Raw genomic sequence first — 12399 nt, forward strand, 5'->3', positions numbered from 1 at the left:
GAGAAGTAACTACTAATAGATGAGCTTAAAATGTATGGTTCTTCATCTGTTCTTGATAGAAATGTGACTCCAAATTATTTTGGTGATGTAATTTTCTAATGTTCATCCCAAAAGTGTGCTGTGGGTACAAATGGTTTACACATTTTGTTATACATGAAATGTGACTTCTTTTCTATAATGACAGAATTTTTAAAATTTAAATTACAAATTTTCTGGGTGACTGAAAATGAGTAACAGACACTGAGGATTGCTTCTGGTAGTAGAAACTGTTATCTGTGCCACACTAGCCCTTCTCTTCTTGTACAATAACATAAACTACACAGTTGTACAGAACAAAGATTACATTTTCTTTGTGCCTCTTTTACAGTGAGGTGTGGCCACATGACTTAACTCTGCCAAGTGTATGTAAGAAAAGTGGTATGAGCAGAGTTCGAGAAGGCTTTCATATTTCTACAGAGGAGGAAAAAACCTCCATTTTTTTAATCTCAAAATGTTATTCTACTACAAATATAATGAGTATTCTGTAAATGTGTGTGCTGTTGGGTTTCTGTGTTTGTGTTCATTTCTCTCTCTAAGCACGTTTGATCCTCTCCTTCCCTAAAAATTAGTTACAGGGATTTTACTTTCTAAGAAATCTATTTTTACTCTAGTTTCAAAGACATCTTAAGGATTATTAGAAAACATACTCCCACAGCATTCAGATGTTAAGTCTAATGAGTAATAGTTTCATTGATTTTAAAAATAGTAGAATATTGTAGAATGTACATATTTTGTTGTGTAAAAAAAGGTGTTCCAACTTGGCATGCAGTACTAAATAGTCAATTTAGCTTCTATGTACACTGGAATCTTATAAAGAAAATGGCTTTTGGACTTTGGAAAACAATTTTAAATTTTAAATTGTAGATTTACCACTTATTACTAGTATAACCTTGGCAAGACTATTTAGCTTACTGGCACCATGTTTTACTCATGTATATAATAGGGACATTTAATATCAGGTGATTATTTGTGAATAAGATAAAATACTTTATAAATAGAAATTCCTTCATAAATTGAGCTTACAATAAATGTTATATTTTTTCCCTTTTCACTTTTATTATAAGCCCAATATACCATTATATGGATAAGCTTGAGAACAATTTACTCAAGATTGATTATTGCTAAGTTGAAGATTAAAGGAAAGTACATATGTAAATGGGGTTGGTCTGGATGGAGGGAGGGGGGCATATTTCAATATGGCCTGTTAATTTTATAATTTATGGGGAACTAAGTGGAAAATTAAGTGAAAGAAAAATGCACGATCTAATACAAGAGTAGATTTAAGTTATGACGTCTGGCTTTCTGACATAGATTGTAGATAGGCAATACATTTCCATGAGGAAAAATAGAGTGTGATGGGGTATTTGGTAGAGTCAAGCACAACAGGACTTACTTAGAACTTGCTATTACAACACAAATAAGATAAATAAAACATGATATTGACACAACATTGTAAAATGATTATAAATCAATAAAAATATTAAAAAGTAAAACATGATATTGCTATTAAGAAAATAATGATCTAATAGGAAATATGGATATGTAAATAATGATTTAATAAGACATGAAAAGTGTAATAACTTATGTATGTAATATATATGTCATACAAAGCAAAAAGATTATGACTGGCTTTGATTTATCAAAAGGGATGGTATAATTTCTAATTTAAAAAGATAGATTCATCAGGATAATGCATGGAGTTTAAGACTTACTAGCCAAACACTGTATTTAAAAGTGCTAAGAAAGGAAACAAAATGTGAAGTTCACAGAACTAGTATTTCAATACTATTACAGAAAAAATTCAAGAGTGAGGTGATTAGCAAATAGGAATTATCAGATACACTTTAATAGAGAGTTGTATGATATGAATTGTCTCTTAGGTTTATTCCACTAGCTAAAGAGAACACTTCAGAACAAATTGTAAGAAAAAAAAATAGTTGAATATGAGCTTTGTTATACTGCTTCTTTAAAACAGGTGATTTGAATGTCAAATTTAAAAGAGCATTAATTTGAAAATAAAAACAGAAACTGCAATATTCATCTTCTTTGTTGATTTTCTATGCTTCCCACTGTGGCTAGGAATTATCAGATTGCTCATTTGCTGTTTTTCTTTTAAGAGCCATTATTGTAATACTAATAATAATATCTGTATAATAGCTAAGATGTGCTTCTCTTTGCCAAGACCTCTGATAGGGAGAGGCTGGACACTTGGGACCTAGACTCTCCAGTGATATTTGAGTGGAGAAGCTTAAGAATATCGAACACACACATTTCTCCTAATCCTTTGGGCAAGTGAGAACACCTCATTTATCCTCCATGGAGGAAACACTGAAAAGTTCTCAGCCAGAGTGAGTAGGTGCCTCACATTATGCTGTAATCGATTTTGAATCAGTTGGGCCAGGTAGAGTAAAATGTAGAGCTTGATAGGGGAATAATTTATTGAAATGAAGGTGTTTACTTATTAATCATGTTTAATATCTTGAGAAGGAAACCTAAGACAAATTTTAAAATGCTTCTAGGAATAGCTCCATGAAACTTGGAAACAAAGATGGCTTCATGGAGGTAGAAATGCCTGGACTTTGTCTTAGCAGAGTATGGAATCGGATAGTTCTGGACTAAGGTTAGAATGCACTTACTAGGGAGACAACAGAATTTACCACTTGACTATGTTTCCCAGAAGGACCTAGAGGACACACTTCAATAAAGCAAGAAGAACAAATATGGAAAAAAAAATTTTTTTTCTTCAGTAAGGAATAAAAGATGAAGTGTATTGGCATGTTTGAAAAGCTCAGTGGTGGTTGAATTGGAAATCAAAGTTAACAGTAAGAGATGTGACCATGGAAATGTGCTCCTTAGTTTCATTGGAATTAATAGGATTCTGAAATTTTAGAATCCTGGGAGTTCCAATTAACAAACAAAGAAGGGTGGATATAGTTACCTTAATGGGCATCAAGGTTAGAGTGGCAACCTTGATGACTTGACCTACAGGGATAACTCACAATGCTAAAAGACCATTGTATTACTAGGGTCAAGATACTTCTGGAGCTAACCAGCTTGGTTCTTGACTTATTCATGTGCTGGGAAATAAGCTGCTGGAAAACAAGCCGCGCCTAAATTTCCATGAGCTTAAAATATTATATTCACACTTGCTTGCTTAAAATGCACATGCTTGCTTAGTTTTAAAGTTTTACGCAGTAGATGACCTATAGCACGTATTATGCTAAAGAAAATTTGAGGTGGGCAATCATGAGATTGATCATAAGGGCACGAAGGAGGGCAGATATTTCCTTAGGGTAAAACAATGCATGGTCCTGGAAAGCCAGATCGCCCATTAAGAGAACTTTGTTCTGGCATGAAAGCATGCGGTTAAGCCCAGGGGAAATATTTGCTATCTCGAGGTGTCCTGGAGGCAATAACAGGATAGATTTAGAAATTTTGCATACCCTGAGGAAGGTGATTGTTCCTGGAAGGGATAGGCCTGAAATTAATCAGTTAAATAGCAAGCAGAAGTTAGTGTTTATCACATGGAATATCTAAAGCCTCTCCTCTTCGATTGCATTTTTTTTCTGAGCTGTATCCTCCTAATAAATATGATGTCGACCAGGCTTTTGGGACTCTGGATCCACAAGATCTTGAGTCCCCTGTCCCATCTTTGCTCTTTACTTGGTCTCTGTTTCTTAAGTCTTGCATCACACTGGACGCAGCATTCATGGAGACATAAAAAATTGAAAGCTGAGAGCAAAGTGCTGACATCAGCTGCTACAATCACATTCTCTTAGTAGTTTCCAGATCTAAGCCAAATCTTAGATCCAGAGTAAAGGAGAAGACACATACTTCTAAGCAAAAACTCTGAAATGCTACACTAAATATATAAGACAAATATATAAGACAAGAATTTTCCCAGTCCTTTATCACCTTTAATCAAAGGATTAGGGAAAAATGAATACCTTGATTATGCAGAGATATTACTAGTAGGTAGGCTCTGAGCTCAAAATTGCATCAGGGGATTCCATACACCATAATTTAGTCCTCCATGTAGAGGAGAAATGTATAGAATTCACGTCATAAATAGAATTATGGTCCATGTGCATCTCAGCTGGTTTCAATGGGTCTACTGACCCACTCTGTTAATTTCCCTGTCCCATAATGCATAATTAGAATGGATATAATTAGCTGATGACACTAGAAGATATTTGGTAAGAAGAACCAAGTGTAATGCCCTACACACAATCTAAGACAGACAACAGTATCGATACTAATTTTTTTATCAAAATTTAACAGAGATTAGCATAGCACTAACACCAAATACACAAGCATTACAGGATAGCGATCACTATGATATGCACTATGATGGTCCCTAAAGTAAGCAAATGGACATTGGAAGGTATTGGAGAACTACTCTATGCTTATCCATGTATTTCCATCGCCAGCCATTCCACAAGATGGAAATAAAATAGTTTCTGGAATTGGGTATGTAGCTATTGATCTGGAAAAATGCAATTTTTCCTTAATATCTGTCAGTGGAGAAAAAAATCAAAAGTGTTTTTTGTTTGGAAGACTGCAGTGTATAGTAACTGTCTTTTCCCAGAGCTTTCTGTTGCACTGCTTTATGGATATTATATTTCTAAAGGAACTTGATATTCTTGATATTTCACAGACTTCATCCTGGTTCACTGTATTAATTATGTTCTACTAAATGTACCTGGTAAGGAGGAAGCAGCAGGTACCCTTCCTGTAAGACACATGCATGTAAGACTCATGAATTTTAAAAGTATAAGATGAACCCCACCAAAATATTGGTTATGCCACATAAATAAACTATTTAGGAGTCCATTGACTTAGAGCATGTTGGGCATATTCTCTAAGATTAAGGCAGATTGTTGCAATTTGTAACTTTTAGAATGAAAGAGAGGCATGACATTTGACGGACCTCTTTGTATTCCGAAGTTAGAACATACCACACTTGAAAACTGTGCTCATTTTTATTAATCAGATGACTTAAATGGTAGCCAGTTGTGAATGGGGCTCAAAGCAAAGGAGAACTCTGCAACGGATCTTGGGTGTGATCTTAGAATAAATTTCTAGCAATTATCAAGTAATTAGAGGTAACCAGGTTGGAAAAGATTGGCATGCACAGTCTACGACAGGACCAAAAAACTGATCCTAATTTACTGACAGGATCTTTCATCAACACAAAACAAGGAATTAATTTTACAGTGAAATATGCATAAAATTGGTATATGACCTGAGGATATACCAGAAGTAGCAAGCCTAACAGAATGAGAGAACTGCCTCATTAATTCTCAGATAAAGAGTTAGCTGAGGCACAAGATGATGCAGATTGAGGATCTGTCACCCAAGATGTGGCAAATGTAATGAACCTAATTTGTGGTGAGGAATAACTAGAATAGGTGAGTCTGAAACTAAGGGCATACAATAAAATTGTACCTTCTTTTTTTACCAACAATCCCAGCAGCTAGTTTGTGGAAGTTATATTTCCCATTCACATTGCCTTAGGTTCAAGACAGGAATCCCTGAATCTCAAGGCAAGAGGAGGCAATAATGCTTCTATCAAGGGACATAATTAATATTATACTTGATCTGAAGCTATAACTACCCCTGATTTTTTGATATTCTTATGAGATTGGAACAACGCGTTTTAAGAAAGGATTTACTATATTTGTAGGAGGCATTGACCTTCATGAGGAGTACATTGGTTTGCTGTTACACAATGGAAAGAACTCATAAATGAAAGAAAAGAGATTGAATGAGGTGTTTCTTGGTGCTTCCATGTCCAGTAATTACCATGAATGATAACTTCAATAGCCCCAGACTTACAACAATAAAGTAACTAAGGGTTATAATGTTTTAAGATAAGAAACTAGTTATGTGGCCAAGAGGATAAGGAATCTAAAATGGATAGGAGAGAAGGGAGAAGATAAAATTATCAATTACAGCCTTAGGACCAGATGCTACAGTATGAAATGTAGGTGGAGACATTAATCTTCCTATGCTAATTTTTTTCCTATAAAAGAACACCATGGAGATTATGTGACTTATTGTATTTAGTGCAAATTACAGGCTGATCACCCTGTGTGAGGGGTGTATCTCACACCTCTTCTACCTCTCACTTCCTCTGGGCTCATCTTTTCACTCTAAGTGGTGCGATGACAACTAGATGGATGCAGTTTTAAACCAACAACACCTCACCTCAATTACAATATATTGAACACATTTCTCATTTTCTGCCCTGAGTCTTCTCTGTGGTCACTGAATGATTTTCCAGCAGGAAGCAGCTACGCTATTCTGATGAATATCCAAACATGGAAGTTATAGTTGTTAGCTATACTGTATTAACAGAATACTATGCAAGTCCAACATCAGTGAGGCAGGGGAAAATTCTCTACTCACTGTGGAAATTACATGACAAACTGCATGGATATATTTCTCTATTACAGAGTAGTGAGTAATTGAGACCCTATTCCATTTCTATCAGAACATTGTTATTCTTTTAAAACTCTTACTTGTTTTTCAAATCAGAAATTGTGATTAAAAGTAAATGCTTTTTTATTAAGAGTTTACCCTGAGCATTGAATACCATGCTAAAAGTATTTTTATAAGATGAAATTCCTTAATTTAACTATGATGGATAAAATTATTTTAATTTATACAGTTTGATGTTTTTTCATTATAGTCTCTTCCATCTTACTATTATTCAAGTTAAAATCATACAGTATATTAATGTTTTCTAAAAAGGTAAATATTTATAAAGGAATACATTAAAATAGTATTCACTGATACATTCACTTAGAATATATAAATGGCATGGATGCACGAACCAAGCTACAGTGAAGTGATATAAGATTTGAGAATATAAGATAAGAATGTATGGTTACAGGAAGCTTTCTGTGCTTCAAGTACAAATATTAAGAGTAGTGCAGTAAAATACTGTGTGATCCTTTTAACTGCTTGAGTGGGCAGAGTTGAGTTCCTGAGAGGTGCCCTTGGGTGGAGTTATAGATTTTAAGTCTTCATTATGAGCTCTAGATTTCAACCTGTGGTGCACTGTATTAATTATCTGTCTAGGGTCCCTTAAACAAATGATATAATAGTGTTTGGAGCTGTTACTCTAACTTACCATGTCACTTTAAAGAGAGTAGATGAGGCAATTAGCCATAAACAGAGAGCAGAGTGCTACCAGCCACAGATGGGTCAATAAGTGTTAGTCTAAGCACACGTTAGCCAATGATGTACTAAAAACGATTTGGAAGACAACGCTGGGTGAGTTCATATTGCCAACATATGAACTGACTCCTATCCTAAAACTTTACTTGGTATTTAAAACATTTTATTTTTCTTCGTAGTAAAACTTATGATGAGAATTACTAATTATTTTTAGTTTTCCTTTAAAACAAAAAAAAAAACTTAAAAACACATTCTTTTAGGACAAAAATAATAGACTGACTCCATTTTAAAGATAAAGTAAATCTAAAATGATTAAGTTACTCCACAACCATTATGTTGTGTTAAGCATATTCCCAATAAGTCTGATGGTAAGACAAAATGCAATAATTGTAAATTGATGCTTGATATTGTGCACCTTGTTAGGGTAGAATCATTGAACTCAGGTCCTTTGATTTTGAATCCAGTGGTCTGTCCACTAAGCCACACTACCTTTTATGGGGGATAGAAAATTGAAAAAATACCACAAATGAAATAGTCTACCAACAGGTATCAGTCTCTTCTTTTCTATTTTCTTATTTTTTGTATTGAGTAAACATATTTTGCTTATGTTTTATGTTCCACTCCTTAGAATAAGTTGGCAGGATGTTGACAGTGTCACAAAGAATGGAGAGATCCTTATAAGATGAAGGAGAAGAAAGGCTTCAAGATGGCAGAATAGGAGGATGTGGAGCTCACCCTCTCAAACAAATACATTAAAAATACAGCTACATGTGGGACAATTCTCCCAGAATATCTACTGAATTCTGGCAGAAGATCTTGTACAAGTGAAGCTACAAGAAATTCATTACAAAACCGGGTGGGAGGAAAAAAGAAGGAAATCAGGATAAAACCTGCCCCTCAGGGAGGGAGTGGCGAAAAAGGAAAAACATCCTCACTCTGGGAAACCCTCTCTCCATTGAGGAGTTTAGCTGGGACAGAAGGCAAGCTTCAGAGCCTCATAGGAGAGCACAGAAGCTGCTTTGTGGCAGAAAGAATGGAGAGAGGTTAGCACAGAGAGCTGACAGGGACTGAGCGCTGAAGCTTGGGCTTCAGAGGTGAAACATTCTCTGATACAAACTGTACCAATGTTCTGGGGCAGTATACTGAGGAAATAGAAATAAAAGCAAAAATAAACAAATGAGACCTAATTAAGCTTATAAAGTTTTGCACAGCAAACGAAACCATAAATAAAATGAAATGGCAGAAAATATTTGCAAGTGATGTGACAGATAAGGGCTTAATTTCCAGAATATATAAACATCTCATACAACTCAATAACCAAAACAAACAAACAAACAAAAAAAAACCAAAACCAACCAACCAACAAACAAACCAAACAACCCAATCAAAAACTGGGTAGAAGACATAAACAAACATTTCTCCAATGACAAAATACTAATGAACTGAAATGGCTAATGAACAAGTGGAAAAATGCTCACTATCACTAGTTATCAGAGAAATCCAGATTAAAACTACAAATACAATAAAAACTACCTCACACCAGTCAGAATGGCCATCATTCAAAAGTCCACAAATGATAAATGCCAGAGAGGGTGTGGAGAAAAGGGAACTTTCCTACACTATTGGTTGGGATATAGTTTGGTGCAGCCAAAAAAAAAAAAAAAAAAAAAACCTAAAAATACACCTACCCTATGATCCAGCAACCCCTGCTCCTAGGGGAAACTTTAACTTAAAAAGATACATGCACCCCAATGTTCATAGCAGCACTATTTAATAGCCAAGACATGGAAACAACCTAAATGTCCTACAACAGATGACTGGATAAAGAAGCTGTGGAAATACTACTCAGCCATAAAAAAGAACAGAATAATGCCATTTGCAGCAACATGGATGGACCTGGAGATCACCATTCTAAGTGAATTAAGTCAGAAAGAGAAAGAAAAATACCAGATGACATCACTCATTTATGGAATCTAAAAAAAAAAAAAAAAGAATGAACTTATATACAAAACAGACACTCACAGACATAGGAAAGAAACTTATGGTTACCAGTAGGGGATGGAGGTGGGAAGGGATAAATTCGGAGTTCGAGATCTGCAGATACTAACTACTATATACAAAATAGATAAACAACAAATTTCTGCTGTATAGGACCTGGGAACTATATTCAATACCTTGTAGTAACCGCTAATGAAAAAGAATATAAAAATGAATATACGTATGTATATATATGACTGAACTATTATGCTATACATCAAAAACTGACACAATGTTTTAAACTGACTATACTTCAATTAAAAAAAGAATTTAGGCACAGATTTACACTCTTCATAAAAATTAGCTCTTATACTTAGAATATATATATACATATGTAGATAGATATATAGATATCTCCTATAAAGTAATATAGGAGAAAATCTAGGTGACCTTGGGTATAGTGATGATTTAAAAAAAATTCAATTCATGATCCATGAAAGAAATAATAAATAAGCTGGCCTCCATTAAAGTTTAAGACTTCTACTGTACAAAAGACATTGTCAAGAGAATAAGAAGGCAAGACACAGACTGAGAGAAAATATTTGCAAAGATGTGATAAAGGGCTGTTATCCAAAATATACAAAGAACTCTTAAAACTTGACAATAAGAAAGTGAAGAGCCTAATTAAAAGATAGGTCAAGAGCCTGAACAGATACCTTACCAAAAGAAGATATACATATGGCAAATAAACATGTAAAAATATACTACATATGTCAATCGCAAATCAAAACGAGACACTACTATACACTTTTTCAAATGGACAAGATCTGAAACAGTGACAACATCAAATGATGGGCAAGAATGTGGAACAGCAGAAACTCTTACTGCTGGTGGAAATGCAAAATGGTACTTTAGAATTCTACCAGTTGCTTATAAAACTAAACCCATTCTTACCATAAAATCCAGAAATTGCACTCTTTAATATTTACCTAAATGAGTTGAAAACTCACGTCTGTAAAAAACCTGCATGCAAATGTTTTTAGTAACTCTATTCATATTTGCCAAAACTTTGAGGCAACCAAGATGTTCTTCAGTAGGTGACTGGATAAATAAACAGTGGTATAGTCAGATGGTGAAACACTATTAAGTGCTAAAAATAAAGGCACTATCAAGGCATGAAAAAACATAGAGGAAACTTAAATGCATATTACTAAGGGAAAAAAAGTCATTATGAAAAAGTTACTTACTATATGATTTCAGCTATATACCATGATAGAAAAGGCAAACCTATAGAATTGTGCTGTCTCTGTAAGATCTGGTTGCCAGGGGTTAGGGAAAAGGTTAGGAATGAAAAGAGAGAACACAAGAGATTTTTAGGGCAGTGAAACTCTTCTCTATGATACTATCATGGTGATAACATGTCATTAAAATTTTGTTGAAAGTCATAGAATATACAATACCAAGAATGAACCCTAATGTAAACTATGGACTTTGGGTGACAATGACGTGTCAATGTAGATTCATCAGTTATAACAAATATACCACCCTAGTGTGAGATGTTGACAGTGGGGAGGCTATGAGTGTGTTGGGGTAAAAGGTATAAGGGAACTGTGTACTTTCTCCTCAATTTTACTGTAACCTAAAACTGCTCTTAAAAAATAAAGTCTATTTAGAAAAAAAAAGGTTAAAAAAGATACCAAGAGTGAAGTTGCAAAATTTTTGTAAGAAACAAAATTTAAAGATAGCTAACATTCTTTTTGAGTGGCTACCTTAAAACATGCTTTGCAAAAGGCTGAAAAGATTATAGCACAGAGTATTTAAACTTACCCAGTATCCTCCCTATCCATTTCTACAAACATGTGAGTGGATCCAATATTTGCTTTCAATTTTGAATGACAATATTTGGTATCTGTCTCAGTAACTTGTTTTTGTCGAAGTAGTGTAGAGCACAATAATGGTAATATGGCATTTTTCATCTTTCAAGTTCTGTCATTCTATATTCTGGCACCGCAAACCCACTTATACTATGGGGTATAATGGAAATAATTGAAAAACTATCCCCCCTTCTTTTATTCCATTTCCATCATAGGAAAAAAATAGCACACTTCAGCATCTTGAGCATCTATACTGAATACAGATAACACTTATCCTTTCCAACTGCCACTTCATGGAGGAACTGACAGTGTCTACAAAATTTTCTAAGATATGTATTACAATGGATGATATATTGCAGAGGAATACTCCAATTCTTCAAAAATCTTTACATTCTATTAAAAACTTTGAACCATTTTCTCCTTTTATCAAGCCATCCTCCTGAAGATTCCTCCTTTCATCTCAATTATTATTAACTATAATTTAAAAGTTTTCTCTGAGTTGGATTTAGCTGTCTTCTAAAATACTGGATCATATATTACTTAGAATATAAATCACTGGTCCTGGAATCATAATACCCATTTCTCTATATTCAGCAGGTTAGGTAAATATTTGGCACTTTATTTAATCAAGTAATTAAACTTCTTTACACCTCTGTTCCTTCATAGAACAATATAATCTGCCCAAATTTGAAATGTCTAAGATATTAAAAATGGATATATTGTTTATTTAGCTTCTGCAAATTATTCCAAGATATTAAACCAAATGAATGAAAGACATTTTCATACCATCAATCATTATTAAAATCCTTTTGAAATTCACCTAAAAATCCCTTTGCTTTATTGGTGACACACAGTGAAAATCTCCAAGGTTAAGATATTTGCTATGGCTCATTTTGGTGACTGTGATGTGTGAACTTGCCCAAGTTAAACTATATTTTCCAGAATCCCCATTTGTGTCTTGTGTATCTCTGATTTGAATGGGTCCTGAGATTGTCTCCTGTGAGAGATTTCAAGGGTGGAAGTGAAGCTGCAGCCATTTAGTAGCTCATACTCATTGTCATTGATCTGGGGACTCACCTGGTGGGCATGAGGCAGAGGCTGTGCCTCTACTTCTCTGGCTTCCATTGGACTCTCCTTCAACTTCTCTGACTCCTGGCAAGGTCTGTGTATATTTAGCTCTAAGACTAATGACCCTAACTTCTGAAGGATAACACACCATCAAGGCCAAAAGTAACAAACACATGGATTGCCTTCTGTCTCGTGGAGTTTGTATTTATGAGTTCCATTTGTTCTTGCTCTTTCTCATCTCTCTGCCTACCTGACC

Source organism: Camelus bactrianus, chromosome 2 (assembly GCF_048773025.1).
Source record: "Camelus bactrianus isolate YW-2024 breed Bactrian camel chromosome 2, ASM4877302v1, whole genome shotgun sequence".
NCBI lineage: Eukaryota > Metazoa > Chordata > Mammalia > Artiodactyla > Camelidae > Camelus > Camelus bactrianus.